This window comes from Jaculus jaculus, chromosome 1, assembly GCF_020740685.1.
Source record: "Jaculus jaculus isolate mJacJac1 chromosome 1, mJacJac1.mat.Y.cur, whole genome shotgun sequence".
NCBI classification, from domain to species: Eukaryota; Metazoa; Chordata; class Mammalia; order Rodentia; family Dipodidae; genus Jaculus; species Jaculus jaculus.
The window spans coordinates 211,150,545-211,175,812 of NC_059102.1; the positions used below are offsets into that span (position 1 = coordinate 211,150,545).

At 38.7% G+C, this 25,268-nt stretch overlaps 1 pseudogene; it reads left to right on the forward strand.

Annotated features, from left to right (window-relative positions):
• Positions 1 to 22,801, forward strand: part of LOC101594123 — a 53,244-nt pseudogene extending 30,443 nt beyond the window's left edge.
• The last annotated feature ends 2,467 nt before the right edge of the window (positions 22,802 to 25,268 follow it).

Below are 25,268 nucleotides of genomic sequence, written 5' to 3' on the forward strand. Positions count from 1 at the left end.
TAGCAATTTCAGAGTTTCAGGTCTGATGTTAAGGTCTTTAGTCCATTTGGATTTAATTCTTGAGCATGGAGAGAGAGAAGAATCTATTTTCATCCTTCTACAGATACATATCCAGTTTTACCACCACCATTTGCTGTCAGTTCAAGTTGGCATGGCCAGGTCCCTGGACTGCTGCTCTGTTTGCTGGAGCTGGGCACTGGTGGTAGGGGAGGGGAGGCTGCTGATGCTGCTCTAGTTCTCTCACTGTTCCATGTGTTCATTCTTCTACCTTGTGATCTGCTCCTCTGTTGTTCACTGCCACTCTACCTTCATGTTTCTAGAGTTTGTGGAGAGCTCTGGTGTGAGTGGAAGCTCCACTCACCTGGCTATTCCTGCAGCTCAAGCCTAGCCTGGCGGCTTTCTGGTGCACCACCACTGCCACCAGAGCTGCCTCTGCTGTCCTGTGTGGGCTCTGGATGCTCTGGATCTCTCCTACTTCTCTGATGCCATTTCAATTTCTTATACACCTCACTTTTTAGTAAAAGTGTGCATTTTGCTGAGATTGTTTTTGGCTTTTACCCCCCTAAGCTGCTTTGGCATGGTACCTACCTCACCATCTTAACTGGAAGTCTAGCATCACATCTCCATTGCAGCAAGAAGCAAGTGGTCTTGCTTCTGGGCTTGGAGCTGAGCCATAATATACCAAACGTCTTTCCCAGTGCTATAATTCCTCCAGAAAGGCTCCAACCCCCATAAGTCCAACAATTTACTTAAATTACCACCATCTGGGAACCAAACATTGAAACATATGGGCCTATGGGGGGCACTTTATACTCAAACCACCATAAACTATATATGCAAGATTTTTAGATTTGTGATGTGCTTAAACATATTAACAATTGTTAAAAAATGATACGTAAGGACTGAGGATGTAGTTCAATAGCTGAAAGGCAAAAAGATTGTCAGCATTAAGTTCAGATAAGGCATGAAAAATGGTTCATAATAGATAAAGAAAATGGACTGAGACAATAATTAGGATAGCCTGCATAAAGCTCAATTTCACCTTTGTTCATGTAAATTAGTTTTTACCTATTCTTCTGTTCAATGATATCTTAAGGAAATATATATACACATATACATACATACATATATATATATGTATGTATACATATATATGTATACATATATACATGTGTGTATATATATATGTATATGTATATATATATATGTGTGTGTGTGTGTGTGTGTGTGTGTGTGTGGTGTGTGTATTCTCAGTAACCTAAAGATGCTAGTTTCCAGGACACATACATACACACACATACATACACACAGACACACACACATACACACACCACCTATAAGGTGATTCCATCAGTGTCAATTTTCTAGCCTAACAATGTTCTATATTGTGAAATTTATTATCAGTAGATGACTTTGGGTAATGAACATATCATAACTTTGTATACTTTGCATAGTTTTCTATAATTTATGCATTGCTTATGAGTATTATGCTACTTTAAAGCAAAAAACAGTTATATTTAAAACAAGAATCCTAATTTTTCCTGAGTTTAGATATGGGAAAGTAAATCAAATTGGAAAGAATATATAAATAAGGTTTGTTATTTAGATTATATGTCTTAATTGAGGAAAGATTTTAAAAAGTTAACAGTTTTTGAGAAAAGATTACTATAGTTTGTGAATTGATCTTTATTCAAGCTACTTATCTAACTCTTTAAAGGAGCATCTGAAAAATTATTTTAGCCTTTGAAAAGCAATCCAATGTTTTGCAGAAGTAAAATTTAAGTGAATATAATATCTTGCTAACATGATAAAAAGCAGGCAACGTTTCTGGCTGTCTTTATAATTGTCTCTTTGTTAGTGTTTAACATTGAAAAATATATTCTTATTACTCCATGATTCCATACTTAAAGGCTACATTAAAGAATTTGGGATGTGAGATATGTTTCATGATCTTATTTTTACATTTCTGTAAGTATGGTCCTCACTTATGAAACATGCTTCCTTTTGATTCTTTTTTTTTTTTTTGGTACTTTTTGTTCACTACCTTAAAGAGTAATCAATCTCACTACATTTTAACCTTAGCAAATAGAATCTGAATTTTAGCATGGGTGATATGTTTATGACTTGTTTATTTGTTTTCTTACCCAAGTTGCATTCTTTTAAAACAGGTAAAATAATTACTTAGACTTCAAAAACTAAATCAAAGCACTGCTTTGAATTACATGTACTTCGTGTACATGGCTTTCAAATGAGCTGCTTTCCTGCAGTTCTCATCATCTGTGCCTCTAACAACAACTTTTATCTTCAAATTTGCTAGCACTTTGAAAATCATTATTTCATTACCCACCATCTCCAAAGCTTTCTGAAGTGTTAAACAAGTGTTTCTCTTCTAAAGCTTTCTTCATTTCCCATGTGAAAAGTTAAGACACAAAAATAAGAAGTGACTTTCCTGGAACAAATCTCATTTTCAGCAGGAGCAGATTATTATGAGAGCATGATGGCCTCCTTAGTCTATTGAAAAGAGAAGCAAAGTGTGTAATAGTTATTATGTGCTTTCTAATTAAAGACTTAATTATGAAAGAGTTTTGGGGTTTAAGAACAGCGATTCAGGGATTGGAGAGATGGCCTAACGATTAAAGTGTTTGCCTGCAAAACCAAAAGACCCTGGTTCAATTCCCCAGTACTCACGTAAGCCAGATTCACAAAGTGATACATTTATCAATAGTTCCTTGGCAGTGGCTGGAGGCCCTGGTGCACCTATTCTCTCTCTGTCTCTCTCTCTCTCAAATACATAAAGAAAAATAAAATATTTTTTTAAAAAGAATAGCATTTTATAGGGAGTATGAGCCACCTTGGTACCCAAGAATAATAAATGTGAAATAATGCTGCAAATATGAAAGAATAATCCTACGAGAGTTGCAGAGAAAGTGTAGAAAGTAGCATGGTCTTAAGGAATTGATGCAATGAAGATTTATGCTGACTAGACATTGACCTATGGGGTTGAGCTATATCCATTGTAGTCCTTGAAAAATATCACTATTTCAATGTCTCTTTGGAATAAAGAGCATGAACTAAGAGTTCACTGATTATATTTTATTGGGGTGCTACTTACCAAATACAATATCTAAGCAATGTGAGGTCAAAACTGTAGAGGAGAAAAATGGAACTGTAGAGTCTGATGTCTTGTATTTGAATTCTACTTACTTCTGTTCCTTTTTCATGGTGTGACTTTGGCTCACTTGTTTTTCATTTTTTTAACATTTATTAATCTGAAAAAGGGGGGTGTAATCCTAGGAATTTCTTCATTGGTTACATACAAGGATTCAGTGCAGGGCTGGGGCTATGGCGATGGCTCAGTTCATTCATGTATTTGTCATGCATGCATGAGGACCTGACTTCAGATCACTAGGACACAAATAAGTGCCAGGAACAGTAGTGATGGCCAGTAAACCCAGTGCTCAGAAGGAGATGACAATAATTCCTTAGGCTGGATAGCTAGCTAAACTAGCCTAGTAATCCATGACCTCTAAATTCAGCAAAAGGTCCTATCTTGGGCTGGAGAGATGGTTTAGTGGTTAGGGTGTTTACCTATGAAGCCTCAGGTCCCACGTTCAACTCTCCAGTTCCCTCATAAGCCAGATGCACAAAGGTGAGGCAAGTACACGGTCATAATGCCCACTAGGTGGCAAAAGCATCTAGAGTTCAATTGCAATGGCTAAGGCCTGGCATCTCAATTATCTCTCTCCTTCTCTCTTTCTCTCTCTGTTTCTCTCTCTTAAAAAAACAAAAAATTAAAAGGTCCTATCTCAATAAAGAAGATAGGGCAGGAGGGATATCTTAGAAGTTAAGGCATTTGCCTGCAAAGCCAAAAATCCAGGTTTGATTCCCCAGTACCTACATAAGCCGGATGCACAGGTGGCACATGCATCTGGAATTCATTTGCAGCAGCTGGAGGACCTGTCACACCTCTTCATTTTCTCTATGTTTCTCTGTCTCTTTCACTCTTTCAAAAAATAAATTAAAATATAAGGCAGAGAGTGACAGAAAGGGACATCCATTATTGACCTGTGGCCTCCACATGCAACCAAACACATACAAACACACACAGAGGGAAAAATTATGCAGGGCTATATGTTCACTGGAATTGTGAAGATATTAACCTCACTATCTGGACAATAACAGTAAATGCAGTAATGGCAGAAAATCATGTCTGTGATGGTTGATGGAGTTCAGCCCAGGATACATAGAAGGTTAAGAACAGTGCATCCACACTGCAGGACAAAGGGGTCTTTGCTTGGCTTTGATAATAGTGCTAAAATTGATAGAAAATCAGAGAGACCTGGCTTAATTGATTGAACAACAGAAAGAGGTGGGCACCATAGTGTTTATGAACATGTCAAAAATGCAAAATTATAGGAAACTGTTCTTCCGGGGAAACCTATGAAAGGATGAAGTAAAAGGAGAAAACATTAGAAAGATGACATCAAATTCAGTCTGCCTTTAGAAAACAGGAGTCTTAGAATGTCAATGACTGGTTCTTCAGACGTCTGTATGTTAGAAATGTCAGCCTGTGAGCAACTGGGATAAACAGGAGGATGTGCTCTTTAGATACAGGGAACAGATGATCGGATTTTTTCAGTTGTTTAAATAAGTGGTTAAGGCAAAGGCAATGTAGAAAGGGAATGTATTAAAAGTTTTTATAGATTTTTATAACTTATTTATTTTTATTGTGCATGAGTACGTGTATGTATGTTTGTGGATGTGCACAGGTACATGCCTGTCAGTGTGTGTGTGTGTGTGTGTGTGTGTGTGTGAAGGTCAGGGGACAACTTCCGGGTTCTTCTGGTTTGTTACATGAATTCTGAGGACCAAATTCAGGTACTTGGGCTTGAGTGACAAGTGCACCAAGCCATCTTCTTTACCCCTTGAAAATTTCTAATGCTGATGAGATGAATGGATGTGATCATGAGATGATGTTGTCAAGAAAAGAGATTGAAATACTAAATCTGAAGATTAAAATTGGGCATGAAAATTCAATTTTGGCAGAATATGCTACTCTAGAACTATAGATTTGGAAATAGTAGCACTTGAAGTAGAGTTTAGGGCCAAGTAATGACAGTGTTACAACCCATATATTTAAAAGAGGACTTAACACACAAAAATTATTATTTACAAAGTCTGCTTTTACACTGATGGTAAAAACAGTAGAATGATTTAAGAAGGGTCTAAAAACACCAGTATCTAACAGTTTAATAAAACAGAGCACTGAGTAACAGTGCTAAATTATGCCAAGGAAGACGTAAGCACTTGGATTTTGCAATCTGTATGTGGCTGAATAATTTATTAAGAGCTGTTTCCTAATCTCAAATGTAGAGAACACACAATTCCTCTTTCCATGTATGAGTTACAAAGTTAAATGTTTGTATAAAGTTTTTAAAGTTGTAGTTGTTTTTCTTCTCCCATGTGTTTTCTAAAGAAACTATTCAACTTATCCTCAGTCCATGTTGGCAAAAAAGTTTTCATGTAGTATGATTCTGATTTAGCACAGACCACAACTGATTGAAACAGAGGAGATATACTTAAAAATATAACTGAAGCAAGTCATTAAATATTAATATATATGAAAAATAACATAAGACAGCATTTGTATAAATTATTTGCTGAATCTATAACACAATTATCAAGCTTCTAAACAAACTTGCAATTTAAGAATTCTGTCTTTCTCATGAAAATGTATCTAATTTCAGATTCTTGTGTCTAACATCAGACCTATTCAAATATTAAACAATTATCTTATTAAAATGTCTTCTCACTAGCTGGGCATAGCTAGCAAAATCCTAGCACTTGGGAGGCAGAGGTAGGAGGATCACCATGAGCTCAAATCCACCCTGAGATTACATACTGAATTCCAGGTTAGCCTGAATTACAGTGAAACCCTACCTCAAAAAACCAAAAACCAAAAAAAAGAAAAAAAAAAAAGAAAAAAGAAAACAGTCTTTTCACAAATACTTCTCCCAGCTGAAAATTTATTTCTGTGCTTTTATTTAATTAAATTTGTATAAACAATTTTTTATGTAAAGTGCAAATGTTATTCAAATAATATACCAAAAAATATATCATATATTTGTGTTATTACTTAACATATGAGTTTTGTTGGTAGATAGTTAAATTTAAATTTAACTCTAAAACTCATTATTTTCAAAGTAAATATTTTGAATGCAGTTTTAAATATTAAAGTGTTACAATTCTTCTAAAATAAAGTATTGATGAATTGTTCTTAGTGGCTAAACAATACAAAAGAATGGCAAATAGATATATTCTGAGGAAGACTGAAATATTTTTTGTAATTATAAAGTATGTAGAAGGTTCTTAGCCTCTTGGTGTTTCTGAAGTGAAAACAAGAAGTAATGGTAACCTTACTTTCTCATTCTCTCTTTTTCATTCTCTCTTATTCTTTCTCATTCTTTTTCATTCTCTCTCTCTCTCTCTCCTTTCAAATAAGTAAAAAACATAAAATTCAGCAATATAAAATTTGAAGAAGGAAAAAAAAAAACAATAGAAAATGATAATGAAGTATTGGCCTTCTTAATTGTTCGCAAATACTGCATAATAGGAATGTACCAGCTCATTTTGAATTTAAGGTCCTGCTTTAGCAATGATTTGTAGTAAATATTTTTTTTTAATTTTTATTTATTTATTTATTTATTTATTTGAGAGTGACAACACAGAGAGAAAGACAGATAGAGGGAGAGAGAGAGAATGGGCGCGCCAGGGCTTCCAGCCTCTGCAAACGAACTCCAGATGCGTGCGCCCCCTTGTGCATCTGGCTAACGTGGGACCTGGGGAACCGAGCCTCGAACCGGGGTCCTTAGGCTTCAGAGGCAAGCACTTAACCGCTAAGCCATCTCTCCAGCCCTGTAGTAAATATTTTAATCAACAATTTCTAAGAAATTGTGAAAAGACTTAAGGAAGTGTCATTTAGATGTGAGAGCATGCTCTGTGCTGTTTCAGTTTACTACTTAAATTATTCTTATTTCCAAAGAGTAGTTAGTAAGTTCTCCCTACAGGTAAGTTTTTTACATGTAATTCCAATTAATAGCTTTAATCAAAGGAAACTGCACTAAAAATGTTATAAAAACTCAGTATGAATATTGAACCTGAATCTAAAAATCAAAATATATATTTGGAAATATCTTTGTTCTTTGAGAACTTCATATTACCAATTTAATTTTTTTGCTTATTTTTATTTATTTATTTGAAAATGACAGAGAAAGAGACAGAGAGAGACAGAGAGAATGGGCACGCCAGGACCTCCAGCCACTGCAAAGGAACTCCAGATGCTTGTGCCACCTTGTGCATCTGGCTAACTTGGGTCCTGGGGAATTGAGCCTTGAACAGGGTCCTTAGGCTTCACAGGCAAGCGCTTAACCACTAAGCCATCTCTTCCGCCCTATATTGCCATTTTTTTAAATTTATTTTTTCTTTTTTTTGGTTTTTCGAGGTAGGGTCTCACTCTAGCCCAGGCTGACCTGGAATTCACTATGGAGTCTCAGGGTGGCCTTGAACTCACGGCTATTCTCCTACCTCTGCCTCCCGAGTGCTGGGATTAAAGGCATGCACCACCACATCCAGTTTATATTACCAATTTTTAAGTGGGAATTATTCCAATATATTTTTACAAAAATATAATGAATACTTACGTCTAGTGAAGAATGAGAAAGCTTGTAAAATTTTAGTTTTTGGCTGACGGTCAATTTTACACATGTATGTGTGGGTGTACAAACTGTTAGTATTTGAGTGTGAAATGTCTCAGTTGGCTCAAGTATTTGAACTCTTGGTTCCTAGCAATGGGTGCTGAATTGTGCGTGAGTTAGCAGGAGGAGATGGGTTTTCCTGTAAGGGGACTTATGGCTTGTAGCTTAGCCCAGGTTTTCAGGTAGAACTCTTGCTTCCTGATTCCCTGTGATGTAACAAGCAGATTCCGCCTCCAGGGACCACCACCAGCATGCCTTCCTGTCCATGATGTACTATATCTCTTTAAACCAGGAGCCAATATAAGCCTCTTCTTCCTTAAGTTTTCTATCAGGTCTTTTGTCACAGCAATGTGACATGCTTATCTTCATTCTTTGCCTCAATGTCTCATTGAGAATGGATGGGTGGTACCATTTTCCTTTATTAATACTGCTCCTTATGACAGGAATGTTTGCTGCAGGATATCCTATCAGACTAGTGTGACTATTTTGTACTTTTCAAGGGAAAAGCTAGCCTAGGGGAGCTTCTGTTCTCTATTTAAGATGAACAAATGAGTATAAAGAGGCCATTTGATTTTCTCCCATGATTTGCAGCTCACTTCATCCCCTCTGGAACTAAAATGAGTTCCATAGTTCATATGTACTTTCCAACATCACACTTTCTTTAGTGTAGATAATCTATGTGCCTCCTAAAGACTTGGGTATCTGGAATAGGGTGGAAGGAGCTACCGAAATTTTCATCCATATTAGGCAAATCTTAAGGCCTAAAATACAACTTTGTATTTTTTGTTTCTTTCTGCATTTAGTCTACATTTTATTCCCTAGATTTATTTTCTTTCTTGTTTTAGTTTTACTTTTACTTTTAAACGTACACACACACACGCACGCGCGTGCACACACACATACACACACACACACACACACACACACACACATATGTAAACTAAATATGTAATTATGATATTATTTGCCTGGGACTGGAAAGTAACCTCTAGCTTTCATATAGCATGTGTTTACTGACTCTTGTTTTTACTATAGTGTCTGGTGACAATATTTCAGTTACAGATTTAGTCAAAACCATAAGGTAAATACACATTTCCTTCTTCATGTATCTTTGTCTTACAAGGCATATTACATGAAAACTATAGTATTTGATTAAATAATCATTTAATTTCTTTTCTAATGTAAGCAGGTAAGAAATTTTACTTACATTTGGAAAATAAGATATTCTACTTTCCCTGCATTATCATAAAAATTAGTAAACAAAGTGGCCCTTTTCTCTATCAGCAAATATTCAGCTTAAATATAGTGGTTATATAAAGTAGCATAAGGACCAGCAGATAAGCAATGAATATTCACTTTAAAATATGCAAAATCACTAGAATCCAGGTTGTGGCTACAATTTAATGCCTAACTTTATCTGAATCATTTATAGCATGTAGAAAACACATTCATTGCAATTTAACATTTAAACAACTATGTTATATTCTTATCATTGTTTCTTTCTAGGAAAAAAGATATAATAAAAAACTTTGAATACATTCAATAAAATGTTACCCTTCATTTCAAGGTCTCTTAGCCTTAGAACTATTGTAATTTTGGAACAATTAACTCTTTTTAATAAGGGACTGTCTGGTGTACTGTAGTATGATGTTTGAAATCATCACTATCTAATTGCTACTACTAAAATGTCTCCAGACATTAACAAATACCCCCCATATGAGGAGCAAAATTAGCACTATTTGAAATTCACTCTAAATCTACAGTTTTATGATATTCCCTTGAATATTGTATTATGGTGTTCTAGCTACCTCATTTTGTGCATGTGCATGTGTGTGTGCATGTGCATATGTGTGTGTGTATGTGCATGTGGATGTCAATGATTGATGTTGGGTGTTTTCCTCAATCACTCTTCATGTTACTTATTGAAACAGCGTCTTTCACTTGAGCCCAGAGTCAGTAATTCAATTAGCCAGCTAGGTAGCCAGCCAGGATACTGTATCTTCCTAAAATTTCAGGCAGAACACTACATCCACTTGACTTTACATGATGATTGGATGCAAACTCAGGTTCTCACACTTCAGTAGCAATCATTTCACTCACTGCGGCTTTTCCCTGGCCTTCTAGTTACCTTTCATTGTGAAAGAATAGGTACAATTGTCTATGTCTTTTTATTTCTACATTTATTAACTGGGCCAATTAGAGATCTGAAAAGTTACAGCCATTAGTTATGTCTGTAAAATTTTAAAGACTCTTTCTGGTTTCACATTATGTCACTTAACAAACTATAATGTGAACCAAAAAGATTTCTTATATTTATATTATTAATGTGTTTATATGTCTATATAGGTAAATGATTAATTAGTCTATAAAGAAATAGAGTGTCCTTTATGACTTATGAAACTCTATAATTGTGAAACACACATATATGTTGCTTTGAAAGTTTTAGGATATTTTCTGTGATGATTTTATTTAATCAGTAAAATTATATTGACAACTTACTCTTTATTAAATACAAGTGAGTTGGGGGAAATAAATAAGGTATGGTTTCTGCCATCTTCAAACTCCTAACTCATTGAGGTACAAACATGCAATAATGAATTTATGGTTTTAATAAGTACTCTGATGAGATGTTACTTAATAGTATAAAATTATTTTATTTTTGACACTTTTGTACATGCATATAATGTATTTGATCTTATTTCTCCTAATCACCCTCCTCTCTTACGGACAGACACTAAGTTAGGGTGAGGTTACTAGAATACATGTGACATGAAGATAGCAGGAGGAAATAGTGGAAGGGAAGTGTTTAAACTGGGCTAAGGGTGGGAGAATCAGGGAGAGAATAGGGAAGGTTATCCAAAACTAAAGATATAGGATTAATCCATATGGAAACCTTTTTAAAATGTAAATATATTAAAAAAAAAACTTTTGTAGGAAGCTACTCTTTATGGTAGATAAAGATGCTTGCTCCTAGAAACCATAGGTTCATAAATGTGAATTCCAATGTATAACTATAATTCTGTTTACGTCATCAATGTTAGAAAACATTGAAACAGGGGCCTCTTGGAATTTAAAATTTTGCACAATTGTGATATAATAAGTAATACAACTCAATGGGAAATAGCAGTGGACATTTTATTTAATCTTGAATCTACAGTATCATATTGATATGAGTGATATCCTAAAACATTTTCCTTCCTAAAGGAAGAAGAGAGAGAAATGCAATACACAGGGAGCTCTATAGTCTACAAGTAATAATTGCTTCTGCTGACTGAGATGATGGCACTGAGCTAGAAACAGGGGATCATAATGCACAGTGGCACTTTGGTTTTGGGGGAGAGGTAATGTATTGAATTTTTGAGATAAAAGATAATTTAAATGTCTCCAATATCTTGTGTCCTCAAAATGGAATACATAACACACATATCTGAAATCTTATATTACATAGTCCATTCCCACAAGAACTTTAGGATTAAGACAGAAAAAGAAAGCTAATAGTATATGACTTCTTCCAGAGAAAGAATCATTAGGAATATGAAAATTGTGTTCTACATTTTTTCTTTATTTATGTTGACACTAATATTTTTTTCATGTGTGCATGTGTGTTCTGTTTGTTGGGAACAAGGCATTAGGTTAATCTAAAGAAGCATCTGTGTCTTCTGATTCCAAGTGGAAAGGTATGAGAGCCTCAGAAACATTGATTTTGATGTATTTCCCTTCATATAATTACAGGAAGGCAAATTAATTTGAGAAGAAAGAGGAGTGAAAGCCAAACTCATTCAATTAGATTTCCAAGGGTTAAGGAGTCCTGATGAATTTTAGTCATCAATAAAAATGAGACATGATATACCTCTGAAGACCTGCATGAAGCAAGACCTCCTTGCTAAAATATTTACTGTCATGTCCCAACCTATGTCATTTGCATGCCAGATGTGTATCAATTATACAAATTAAAATGTTAAAAATGATATGTAATTCATATGCAGGGAGCATAAGATGCTGTATTGAATGTAAAGGGATTTTAGAAGATTTTTTTGAACAGTCCTTTGCAAAAACAATTGAATGCTACACTAATTTTTGCTACATTTTTTAAAGTGGACCCTTAGCATTGAATAATTGTGGTAGGCAGAATAATGATCACCCAAGGATGTTCATGTGCTTACTTTGAGGATACATAAACATGTTACAATGACAAAAAGTGACTATGCAGATATAATTAAGGATCTTGAGAAAGGAATTTATACTACATAATTGACCCTATTTTAACCAGAGGACTCCTTCTAGGAGCAAGATAGAAACATGAGAATTATAGGAGATACCATAATGGGGACGTAGTCTGAGTATGAAACCACCAGTTGAGGAAAGTAGACAGCTAGATATGGAAGAAGACACTCTCCTAGAGTACCAGAATGCAGCCTTAAGTTTGGTTCATCTGGCATTTTTGATTATTTAATTAATTAAATGATAGGTGTGTGCTGTTTTACTATGCTTGTTTTAACTTGAAGTAGTTAAGAAGAATGAATACAGCCATGGACACATGTTTTTGCCCTCTTAGGACATCCATCAATCTTTTCCATGAGGAGTATTGTGATGGTTAAATTTTGTTGTCAACTTAATCTGTTTAGGAATCCACAGACATTCCTCATGAGTAGTTCTCTGAGGTTGCTTCCAGGAAGGATTAACTAAAGGAGAAATCCTTCCCCCAGGGTGAGCCAACCCTTCCCCACAGTGTGGGTGGCCCCTCTCAGAGCAGGGTCACCCACACTGTGAGTTTCTAAAGAAACTCAGAGAAAACAGAATCCCTACCTCCCACCTGGCTGCAGTGCTGCTTGCTACCTTCCATTGTGTATGGAAGATTAGCATGGACTCAAGAGCAGCCTGAACTGAAGACCAGTGCATACTGAAGACCAGCAGCTCTCCAGGAAGCCTCCAGGCCTTCAGTGCTTGCTGGAACTGCTGAGGCATCCAACCAAAAGGACTGAGGAGCTACAGGGCTCCTTGTCTCTCAGGTCTGCAAGCTGCCATTATTGGACTGCTGTAAACTAATCTAATAAATTCCCTTCTAATACAATTTATTCTATCCATTCTATTCCTCTAGAGAACCCTGACTAATACAGGCATGAATGTCTGTGTTTAGGTATTTTAAAGAGCAGATAATATAAAAACTTCCAATAGGGCTGGAGAGATGACTTAGTGGTTAAGGCACTTGCCTGCCAAGCCTAAGGATACATGTTTGACTCTCCAGATCTTACATAAGCCAGATGTGCAAAGGTGAGGCAAAGGTAAGGTTGCACATGTCCACTAGATGGATGGACTGCCTTGGCTGAAGCCTGGCAGGCCAATTCTCTCTCTCACTCTTTCTAAAATAAAAGTAAATAAATAGGGCTGGGGAGATGGCTTAATGGTTAAAAGCTTGCCTGTGAAGCCTAAGAACCCTGGTTCAAGGCTCAATTCCCCAGGAGCCACGTTAGCCAGATGCACGTGTCTGGAGTTCAATTGCAGTGGCTGGAGGCCGTGGTGCACCCATTCTCTTCTGCCTCTTTCTTTGTCACTCTCAAATAAATAAATAAAAATAAAACAAAATATTAACAATAAATAAGTAAATATTTTTTTAAACTTCCAATATTTGAAAAATTATACTAATTAAAATGCACAAAATTTTAAGGATATATTCAGTTATGGAGATAGCAGGAGAATATTTTGGTCTTTTCTTATTGCAAAGGTAAATGTTCTAAATCATAATTAAAATTGTGAGAAATATTGAGCATGATACTTAATAAAATATATTTTATTTATTTATTTATTTGACAGAGAAAGAGAGACAGAGAGAGAGAATGGACACATTAGGGCCTCCGGGCCACTTCAAACATACTCCAGACACATGTGCCCCCTTGTGCATCTGGCTAATGTGGGTCCTGGGGAATTGAGCCTCAGTCCTTTGGCTTTGCAGGCAAATGCCTTAACCACCAGACCATCTCTCCAGGCCCCAATATTTTAAGAAATACAAGCAGACTTGGATATGTGTGAGTCCATCAAAATTGACTTTAAATATATATGATTTTGCCCATTAGTTAATGCTATTCTTACTAGTATTTAGAGAAGTTCCTCTTCACAGAGGGCCATGAATACTGGGGAGATTCAAGACCCAGCAAGGTGACAAAGATAAAGCCCAGAGTTGAGTTTGAAGTGAGACACATCATCTCCACAGTAGCCACTGGGACCCAGAAAACCTTGTAGAGAAGAAGGCACAAAGAGTATTTGTGCTGCTCTCACTGCCTGCCAGAGTACCCAAACTATGGAGATGATGGAAGACACTGAGGAAACTTACAACCTAACAAAGCTGAAAATAAGAAGCTGTTGAGAGCATGCTGTTAAAGAAGTCTTCCCTGTGATTCCCTCCAAGGCTCAGGAAACTTTGTGGAAGAGAGGGTCACAAAGTGATATGGAGGTCTTTGGGGAACTGACATGAACCAACTAGTGCATTTATGGTGGTAGTCACTACACTCAGGAGACCTCCACAATTCTGATACCATCAACATTTTGATATAGAGGACAGAGAAGGACAAAATAATAAGACATCAAAACAAAAGAAGGACTACTTAGAAAGAAGAAGGTGCTTAGTAGAATAAGGGTGGAAAGGAGGAGGGAAAAAAGGAAAATGAGGTGTGAAAACAATCAAATAAGAGTATATTCATGTCTTAAAATGCTCTATGAAACATTCAAAGAAAATGAAAAAGATATAGAAGCTAAAGGATAACCTTAGCATATATGCCTGAGAAAATTCAATTTTTTAAATAGTCAACTTACTTGATACAGTTAAAATCATTTTAAAATAAAAGGATTTAAGAAAGAAACCGATGACCAAAGTCAAGACAGCAAATTCCAAAGAATTCATAATATATTATTTTATTTTATGCTCATTAAACATTGTTTTTTTCACTCAGACACAAAGCCTTATGCCTCTGACTGAAGACTGTTTTTTTTTTTGTTCCTTTCTTTTTTTTTTTTTTTTTTTGAGGTAGCGTCTTACTCTAGACTACGCTAACCTGGATGGAATTTACTATGTAGTCTCAGGCTACCCCCAAATTCACGGCAATCCTCTGCCCCTACATCCTACCTCTGCTCCTTGAATGCTGGGATTAAAGACGTGCCACCACTTCTGGTTGTTGCATTTTAAAAAAAATATTGTATTCATTTGCAAGCAGAGAGATATAGAGAGAGGAGAGACAGAGGGTGAACATGCCAAAGCCTCAGCTACCTCAAATGAACTCCAGATACATGTGCTCCTTTGGCCATCTGGCTTCACATGAGTGCTGGATAGTTGAACCCAGGTCTTCAAGCTTTGCAGGAAGGTTCCTTAACCTCTGAGTTACTCTTTGATCCTTTGTTTTCATAGTTATTTTGTTTTCTTTCTGTTAAAAGTATGGATTATTTCATGAACTCTAAAATACTCTAATCTTCTTTCTTTTAAACCTACAGATCTCAAGATATATTATTGTACCTTATAGTATGTATTAATTCACTTTTATGAGATAATAGCTAAATTATTTCTTTGGAAAACCATTAATAATTGATTTTTTCAGGAAGCAAGTGATAAGCAACTAAGAATTATATGAGAGTGTCTCTAGTTCATAAATATTTGAATAATTGTATCTTAAAAATAAAGCCATTTCATTCATATATATATACCATTTATTTGTAAATTACTACAGATTAAAACTACATTGTGATTCCATCTCACTCCTGTCAGATTGGCCACCATCATGAAAACAAATGATCATTAATGTTGGCGGGGATGTGAAAAAAGAGGAAAAGTATTTTCATTATCACACATAAGCCCAGTCATCTGTAGCTAGGAACCACATATGAGAGAGAACATGTGACGTTTGGCTTTCTGGGCCTGGGTTACCTCACATAGTATAATCATAACCAGGTCCATCCATTTTTCTGCAAATTTCATAACTTCATTTTTCTTTACCGCTGAGTAGAACTCCATTGTATAAATGTGCCACTTCTTCATTATCCACTCATCAGTTAAGGGACATCTAGGCTGGTTCCATTTCCCAGCTATTATAAATTGAGCAGCAATAAACATGGTTGAGCATGTTCTTCTAAGGAAATCAGATGAGTCCTTTGGATATATGCCTAGGAGTACCATAGCTGGGTCATATGGTAGATAAATTTTTAGTTGTTTTAGGAACCTCCACACTATTTTCCACAATGGCTGGACCAGATTGCATTCCCACCAGCAGTGTAGAAGGGTTCCTCTTTTTCCACATCCCCACCAACATTTATGATCATTTGTTTTCATGATGGTGGCCAATCTGACAGGAGTGAGGTGGAATCTCAATGTAGTTTTAATCTGTATTTCCCAGATGACTAGTGACGTAGAACATTTTTTTAGATGCTTATATGCCATTAGTATTTCTTCCTCTCAGAATGCTCTATTTAGCTCCATAGCCCATTTTTTGACTGGCTTGTTTGATTCATTATTATTTAACTTTTTGAGCTCTTTGTATATCCTAGATATTAATCCTCTATCATATATATAGCTGGTGAAGATTTTTTCCCATTCTGTAGGTTGCCTCTTTGCTTTTTTCACTGTGTCCTTTGCAGTGCAAAATCTTTGTAATTTCATGAGGTCCCAGTGATTAATCTTTTATTTCTTCCCACCTACTGGTTTTTGGTTTGTCTGGTTCTGCTTTTTCCAAGGCTTTAAGGTGAAGCATTAGGTCGTTTACTTGCGACCTTTCTAATTTCTCAATAAAGGCACTTAAGGCTATAAATTTGCCTCTTAGAACTGCCTTCAATGTGTCCCAGAGAATTTGATATGTTGTGTTCTCATTATCGTTTGACTCTATAAATTTTTTGATTTCCTTCTTGATTTCTTCATTGACCCATACATCATTTAGTAGTGTATTGTTTAGTTTCCATGATTTTGTGTATGCTGTATAGCCTTTCTTGCTATTGATTTGTAGTTTAATTCCACTGTGGTCAGATAGAATTCAAGGAATTATTTCAATTTTCCTGAATTTGTTAAGATTTGCTTTGTGTCCTAATATATGGTCTATTTTAGAGAATGATCCATGTGCTGCTGAAAAGAATGTATATTCTGCAGCCTTTGGATGAAATGTCCTGTATATATCTGTTAGGTCCATTCCTTCTATGAACTTGTTTAGTCCAGATGTCTCTCTGCTTATTTTTTCCCGGGATGACCTGTCAATTGATGACAGTGGGGTCTTAAAGTCACCAACCACCACTGTTTGGTGTTATCTGTGACCTTAGTTCTAATAGTGTTTGTTTGATGAATTTGGGAGCCCCCGTGTTAGGTGCATATATGTTTATGATTGTAATGTCCTCCTGTTGGAGTGTGCCCTTAATCAGTATAAAGTGACCTTCCTTATCTTTCTTGACTAACGTTGGACTAAAGTCTACCTTGTCAGATATTAGGATAGCAACCCCTGCTTGTTTTCTAGGCCCATTTGCTTGAAATACCGTCTTCCAACCTTTCACCCTAAGATAATGTCTATCCATTGTAGAAAGGTGTGTTTCTTGGAGACAACAAATTGTAGGATCCTGCTTTTTAACCCAGTCTGCAAACCTATGTCTTTTCATTGGGGCGTTGAGGCCATTGATATTAAGAGATATTATTGAAAGGTGTGTATTTATGTTTGCCAATTTTTTGGTCTGTGTGTGGTTCCGGTCCTACCTGTGCTCTCTTGTGTTAACTAGTATTTGAGTATTGCTTGTTTGTGCTAGGTTCCTTATATGTGTGCTTTTCCTTTTGTTCAGCATGGAGGATTCTATCAAGTATTTTCTGTAGAGCTGGTTTTGTCTTCAAATACTCCTTTAACCTGCTTTTGTCATGGAATGTCCTTATTTCTCAGTCTATTTGAATGGATAACTTTGCAGGATAAAGTAACCTTGGTTGACAGTTGTTATCTTCCAGAACTTGGAATATATCACTCCAAGCCCTTCCGGCTTTAAATTTTGTGTTGAATAATCTGCTGTATTCCTGATGGCCTTGCGTTTGTAGGTAACTTGATTTTTCTCTCTAACTGCTTTCAGTATTTTTTCCTTGGTTTGTGTTTGGTAGTTTGATTATAATATGACTAGGAGAGGTTCTTTCCAGGTTTTGTCTGGCTGGGGTTCTAAAGGCTTCCTGTATCTGCACTGGCACTTCTTTCCCAATTTGGGGGAAATTTTTCTTCTATGATTTTGTTGAAGACACCTACTATCCCTTTTGAGTGGAATTCTTCTCCTTCTACTATGCCCTGAATTCTTATATTGGATCTTTTCAGTGTCCCGAATATCTTGAAATTTCCACTCATACTATTCTATAAGTTTGTCTTTCTCTTTGTTGGACTGTATTAGATCTGCCACCTGGTCTTCTAGCTTAGATATTCGGTCCTCTCCTTCATCCATTCTACTGGTGAGATTTTCTACAGAGTTTTTTTTATTTCATTAACTGTGTTCTTCATTGCTAGTAATTCTGACTGGCTTTTCTTTATTATTTCTATTTCCTTATTTATGTCTTGTATTGCCTTCTTTCTTTCATGAAATTGGTGTCCTACATCTTCTTTGATTTCCTCTTTAAGTTCCTCCTTGACTCCTTTGATTTGCTCTCTGACTTCTTAGAACATATTTACAATCATTTTTTTGAAATCTTTCTCAGGCATTTCCTCTAACTCATTCTCACTGGAGGTCATTTCTGATGCATTAATACTTTTAGGTGTATTTCTATCGTCTTGCCTTTTAGTGTTCCTTGTGTTATAATGTATATATTTTTGCATCTTGGATAAGTTAATGCTTGGATTTTCTAGCTAGCTGGGTATTCTTAGCTGTATCAGTTGTTTTGATGTTATATATTTTCAGGGTAGAAGCTTAAGGTGTTAGGTTTGGCTCTTAAGACTCTCAGAGTATCTACAAAGGTGCTCCTAGGGGTTGAGTTTCCTTGCTATGGGAGTATTCAAGTAGACTGAGTGGAATAAAATACAGGTAGATTCTAAAAGTTAACTAAACACTGTACCCATTCAATCAACAACAGCCCCAATTATGTATACCAGAGTAGTTATTATTACAACCAGATCCTCTATCAACATAGAGGTTAAGATTTCTGGCCTGTTGAGGGATCCAAGTCAGCCTGTGACCAAGTGAGACCCTTCCCTGGTGCAATCTCAGTTACCTTGGATGATTTTGTTCTCAGTCAAGTTGCTGCCTGGTCTTCGGGCTTCTGTTGTGATTTCTGGAGCTGGGCACTGGCAACTGTGGCCCTGCATTTCAGCACCCCTGCTGCTGGAACTGCTGCTGCTAAAGCTGCCTCTGATGGGTCTTTCAGCTGCTGAAGCTGCTGCTGCTGGGCCCACTGCTGCTGCTGCCTCTGTTGCTGCTGCTGCTGTAGCTGCCACTTCTGGAGCCACTGCTGCTGTTGAAGCTGCTGCTCCTGGGTCTGCCACTGCTGCTGCTCCTGGGTCTGCTGCTGTTGGGGCCTCTGTTACCGGTGCCAGAGCTGCTGGGTCCCGCTATCACCCCAAGTTAGCATGGCCAGTCCCGGGACCGCTGCTCTGTTCACTGGAGCTGGGCTCAGGCAGTGGGGGAGGGGAGGGAGCCGCAGCTGCTCTGGTTCTCTCGCAGCTCGAAGTGTTCCTCTAGCTCGTGGTCTGCTCCTCTGTTGCTTACTGCCACTCCTCCTTCACGTGTCCTGAGTTGCGGATAGCGCTGGTATGAGGGGAAGCTCCCGCACCTGGCTTTTCCTGTGGCTGGAGCCGAGTCTGACGTCACTGCTGTAGTTGTCAGAGCTGCTGGGGACACTTTTGCTGGCCTGTGTGGGCTCTGGATGCTCTGGATCTCTTCTACTTCTCCTCTGCTGCTTCAATTTCCTATACACCTCACTTTTTAGTAAAAGTGTGTATTTTTCTGTGTTTTTTTGGTCTTCCCCCCCCCCCCCCAGGCTGCTTTGGCTGGTACCTACGCCACCATCTTAACAGGAAGTTGATGCTCAATTTATAATAGCTGGGAAATGGAACCAGCCTAGATGTCCTTCAACTGATGAGTGGATAATGAAGATGTGGCACATTTATACAATGGACTTCTACTCAGCGGTAAAGAAAAATGAAGTTATGAAATTTGCAGAAAAATGGATGGACCTGGAAAGGATTATACTAAGTGAGGTAACCCAGGCCCAGAAAGCCAAGCACCACATGTTCTCTCTCATATGTGGATCCTAGCTACAGATGATTGGGCTTCTGCGTGATAATGAAAATACTTAGTAGCAGAGGCCAGTAAGTTAAAAAGGAGAAATAAAGGGAAGAGAAAGGAAGGGAGGAGGGTACTTAGTAGGTTGATATTGTATATATGTAAGTACAATGATTATGATGGGGAGGTAATATGATAGAGAATGGAATTTCAAAAGGGAAAGTGTGGGGGAGAGGGAGGGAATTACCATGGGATATTTTTTTATAATCATGGAAAATGCTAATAAAAATTTTTAAAAAATAATTTTTTGTTTATTTTTATTTACTTATTTTAAAACGATGGACAGAGAGAGAGAATGGGCAAGCCAGGGCCTCTGGCCACTGCAAACGAACTCCAGACTGGTGCGCCCCCTGTGAATCTGGCTAACGTGGGTCCTGGAAAATCAAGCCTTGGGCTGGGGTCCTTAGGCTTCATAGGCAAGCGCTTAACCACTAAGCCATCTCTCTAGCCCCTACTAAAGAATTATTAACTTTCTAATTTTTCTTTGATTTCTTCCTTATTCCACAGTCCAATTATATGAGCATCTTGAAATTCTAAGTTTCTAAGTAAATTTTTTACAAGGGATATTGTTTTCCTTAAAAAATAAAGAGGAAGAAAAGTAAGGAATGAACAGTAAAGGGAAAAAGAAAGGAAGAAAAAAAGGAAAGGAAATGTGTTCTTTAATTCTACTCAATTTCTTTGAAGAATAAGAAAGGAAGCCTTCCTTTACCTCGAGTTAGAGACAGAAATGAACTAAGAATAGGAATAATAAAATAGTTTTTAAAATAGCTTACCAGGCAGAGCGGTGGCGCCCATGCAGGTCGGCTGCTTCTCCCTCCTCCTCCTGGCCCTGGGGCGGGCGCCTGAGGACATCGCCGGGGATGTGAGATCTTAAGAACCCCCCTCCGCCCCCCCCACCACCCCCAAACCTCCCCGGGGGACTCGGCTGGGGATCTCGCCTTCCGCGTCCCGGATCCCTCTGCGGTGGCTTGGTATGCGTCCCTTGGAAGCAGGCCCGATGGCTTCCCTGAGCGCCCAAAAGATGAATCTGTCCTCGGGCCCCCTCCGCTGCCACCGCCCGGCAGCAAGTCATCCACGTCACGCAGGACCTGGGCACTGACCTCGAAGCCCTGTTCTACTCGGTCATGAACCCCAAGCCCAGCTCGTGGCGGAAGAAGATCTTGCCCGAGTCCTTCAAGGAGCCCGATTCTGGCTCGCACTAGCGCCAGTCCATCACCGACTCGTCCGGAGGTCACCCGGGACCCCAGTTGGCCAGCGGTGCCCAGCGCATCCGCCCTCACTCGTCGCCCACCTCCCTGCAGCTAGGCACGGGCGCGGGCACCCTGCTCAGCAGCATGCGCACCTCCGCCAGCTGCCGCAGCCCCCCAGCCCCCGTTGGGAGTTGACCTTCACGGCCACTGGCCAGAGGTACTGCCTCAATCACATAGAAAAAATCACCACGAGGCAAGACCCTCGGAAGGTGATGACTCAGCCCCTGAATCACGTGAGCCTCCACCCTGCTTTCACTTCTGCCTCCGTGCCCCAGAGATCCATGGCAGTGCTCCAGGCAAACCTGGTGCTGAATCACCAACACCAGCAGCAAGTGGTGCCCAGTCCCCTGAGCCCGCAGAACCACCCGCCTCAGAACCCTCCCATGGGGCTCCTGAGCATGACCACCGCGCTGACCACCCAGCAGCAGCAAAAGCAGCTGTGGCTCCAGAGGATTCAGATGGAGAGAGAGAGAGGATCAGGATGCGCCAAGAGGAGCTCATGAGGCAGGAGGCCGCTCTCTGCAGACAGCTCCCGGTGGAAGTTGACAACATGGTCTCCATTCAAGCTGCTTCTGTCAACCCGCCCACTGTCACTCCAGACATAAGGTCTGTTTTGCCAAGACCCCTGACCAGGATCCAAGTCCTCCGGTCACCCAGGAGTCACCCAGAGAACTGCCACAGAAGCTGAGACACTCAAATGTAAAAGCAACAGGTTTCTTTGTTGCAAGCCTAGGCCTGGGCTCCGTCCACACAGTCCAGCACAGCTGTAGTGAGAGAAAGAGCCCCTGTCTTTTGGGGGAAGGGGTTTATATAGGAATTCAAACAAAGAAGTAGGGGATAGATACATGATTTTTTGAGTTAAACATTTCTGATTGGCTTGGGGTTTCAGCGGGCAAAGTGGAGGGCAGAAGCTAGGGGCACTCCAGGCAGATGAAGTAATCTCCATTGTCCTTGAAGTGGAGATTCCTCAGTTTCTTATCTAAACAGGTGGTCGGAGGCAGAGCCCGCTTCCCCCACCCCCCAATGGAGTGTTTCTGCAATGTCTTTGGAGTGGAGATTCCTCAGAAACTTTAGGGGGAAAGGCAGCAATTGAGCAAGCAAGCAAAGTTTACAGAAGCAAAGGTCAGCACATTAACAGGCTAGTTCTCTATCTAAGTCAGGCCTGGGCCTTTTTACTTAAAATATATATGTATTTGGTCTCTCAAGGTCCATCACCAGTAACAGCTTGGACCCTTTCCTCAATGGAGGCCCCTATCATTCAAGGGAGTGGAGTATAGACAGCAGCCTGGGCTTACGATGCTGCAGTGTCCCCACAACTCCAGAGGACTTCCTATGCAACGTGGACAAGATGGACACAGGAGAGAGCGCAGGTCAGGTGCCCATGAACATCAACCCCAGCAGAACCACTTCCCTGATTTCCTTGGCTGTCTTCTGGGAACAAATGTGGACCTAGGGACTCTGGAATCTGAAGATCTGATCCCCCTCTTCAATGCTGTGGAGTCTGCCCTGGACAAAAATGAGCCCTTTCTAAGCTGGCTGTAATCGCTCATTGGCTTTTGGAGGCAGCCGACATTTCCTGGGCCCGTGGAGGACTGGACGGAGCAGAGCAGCTCTGCACACAGGCCGCCCTCTGCCTCCGTAGTCACACTCTCGCCTTCCCACGTGGCCAGTTAATCATTGCCTGCTTTTGATTGACATGAACGTCAGTTAAATATAAATAAATACTCTACTTCCATTTTTTGAAAGCTTGCATTGTTGTGACAGGTAACAGAGGCTTGTGTCTGCAGGATAGGTTATACAGAATAAAATTTATTATTATTTTTTTAAATCTTTGCTGCCCCATAGCTAAGCTTTATGGGTGTTGGTTGAAATTTATGCATCGATTGATTATAAATCAGAAGAGTTGACCACAGGCAGTGAATCCCTACAGGGAGCTTGCTCCAGGAAATGTGCACAAAGTGATTGATACCTGAATTACAGTTTGAAAACTGTAGTGGTGACAATAGTAGCAAATGCTTTAAAACTTATTTTACTTGAGCTTTTCAAAGATCATTGTACAGGTAGTAACTGCTGTATGGATACAATGTAGCTTTGAACCCATGAGGGCCCTGATGGCTTGTTTAGTCTGTATTTCCAAAGGCACGCGGAGTCCTCCTGCTGTTAGTCCCCATTTTACTCCATAGCTTAGACAGACAACTTAGTCCTTCTGACCGAAAAGTGCTGGCAGCCTGCGCCTCCAATTCTTTCACTCGATCTTGGGAAAGAGACCAATTTGGTACCAGTTGACTATTATTAAGCAAAACTGTTTTACAAATTGCGACATAGACATGTTCAAAAACGCAGCTTAGCCGTTAGTGTGTATTTCATTGAACCCTGTAATGTAGCTTTTGAAAACGGGCAGGCAGGTGTTTTTGATCAATGGGTGGCAAACATGTTTGTCTTTGGAAACTGTTATGAAAACATCAGGGCAACTGGGTTGCTCCATGACGGGGCGCACAGTGAGCTGTTGTGTCTTAACTTCTGAAGATCCGCCGGTTTTACTTTCAAGATGTTAAGTGTTTAAAATAATCCTGTGTATGGAACTGAAGGATGATGCCAGTCTCTGACTGACATGTTAAAAAAAAAAATGCCACCAAGTACAGGGTGGAGACTTGGGCCTCTGAATTCAGCAAAGCTGGTTTCTAAGTATGTCATCCTTACACTGTTAGATAACTTGGTATAAAAAGACATGATATGTACTCAATACCTCTTATGTAACCAAAACCTTTTTATTTTTTATTTTTTATTATTAACTTTTAAAAACTGAGAGAGCGTTCTGTTCACCTAGCATACAGTTTGTCTGCATAGCCAATGAAGTCTTCAGCTGAACTGACATTATTTATAGTCTATGAATTTAATCTCTTATTTGGAAAGATATTAAGAGTTCAGGTCTCTGAAAGGAACCATCTAATTTCCATGGAGGTGTTGGGAATCTTAGGTAAGACCCTTTTGATCTAGAAGCACACAAACTAAAGAAGACATTGGATCTTGTTGGAAGGAGGGCAAGTGGGAAGGTCAAGGTGAAGTAGTGAGGTGATGGAAGACAGTGGAAAGGATTTTCAGTGTGAAATGGAAACAGACAGGTTGTAATACCCAAAGCAAGACATGAAAGAGGCGAGAGAGGTGTCCCAAAAGGACAAAGCAATGGTTTTACTACCACCCCCTTTATACCAAAAGACTTGGTTATAGAAGAGGGCTTTGGCGCACTTTACCGTGGTAGGGAGAGAGGAACAGGAGGAACAGGGCCGTGGTACCCTGTCCATGCCATGGCTAAACCAGTAGACAGACAAGAGCTAGACCTAGTGTTGCTTCCAGCATTCTCAAGGGATTACTTTGTCCAGAAGGACCCTCTGTTTGTTCCATAGCCTTTGGCCGTCTCCAAGCACACTAAGAGAAGTGAGGGTAGATGTTTGTCATGACTCAATTTGAAAGGGAACACTTTGTTTTCCTCTTTTCTTCGAAAAAAAAAAAAAAAAAAAGGAAGAAGAGCTCTACATTCTTTCTAAGACAAACAAATACAAAGACAAAAAAAAAAAAAGGACCTAATAAAACTTAGCAGTGTTACTGTATTTTTTAAAATTTGTATAGACTTATTTTCAGGTTATTGAATATAAAAGAAACAGATACTCTTCGTTTTTTAAAACGTAGCTAAATCATTGATGATTTATGTTATTGAGGTTTAGAAGTAATTTTCAAGTAAGCTTGTGGCATTAGAAAATACTAGGGTAATTTTTTAATAAATTAGGTGGAACAGTTTTAATAAATATAATATCTTTCCAGAATGAAATATGGCCCTTGACTGTTTACTAATAAAACCAGAAAATCAGATATGCTTTCTGTTGTTGTTTTTAAGACTATTGAATATGGTGTTTATTAAGGATCATTAAATCTAGAAATCTCAAACAAGAGCAACTTTTACTTTTTCCAGGGTTGGGGATTGGGCTCAAGCCAAGACTTTGGACATGCTAGG